Here is a 724-nt window from a genome sequence, read left to right as displayed (position 1 = left end):
CCATCAAGGATAAAAATATGGGGTTTATATCATATTGCATGAGTTTATCCCTCTACATCATGTCATCTTGCTTAAAGCATTACTCCGTTCTTATGAACTTAATACTCTAGATGCATGCTGGATAGCGGTTGATGTATGGAGTAATAGTAGTAGATGCAGGCAGGAGTCGGTCTACTTGTCACGGACGTGATGCCTATATACATGATCATACCTAGATATTCTCATAACTATGCTCAATTCTATCAATTGCTCGACAGTAATTTGTTTAACCACCGTAATACTTATGCTATCTTGAGAGAAGCCACTAGTGAAACCTATGGCCCCCGGGTCTATTTTCCATCATATTAATCTCTCGTGAACAGGATATTTCTTGCGTCGTTTATTTTGCTTTTAGTCTTTATCTTATAAATACCAAAAATATTATCTTATCTTCTCTATGAGATCTCACTTTTGCAAGTGGCCTTGAAGGGATTGACAACCCCTTTATCGCGTTGGTTGCAAGGTTCTTATTTGTTTGTGTAGGTGCAATGATCTTGAGCGTGGCCTCCTACTGGATTGATACCTTGGTTCTCAAAAACTGAGGGAAATACTTAAGCTACTTTGCTGCATCACTGATACATCTCCATTGTATCTATAATTTTTCATTGTTCCATGCCAATATTATACAACTTTCATATACTTTTGGCAACTGTTATACTATTTTTGGGACTAACATATTGATCCA

Source organism: Triticum dicoccoides, chromosome 4A (genome assembly GCF_002162155.2).
Source record: "Triticum dicoccoides isolate Atlit2015 ecotype Zavitan chromosome 4A, WEW_v2.0, whole genome shotgun sequence".
NCBI lineage: Eukaryota > Viridiplantae > Streptophyta > Magnoliopsida > Poales > Poaceae > Triticum > Triticum dicoccoides.
The sequence above is the reverse complement of the archived record's forward strand: the minus strand, read 5'-3'. Positions refer to the sequence as shown.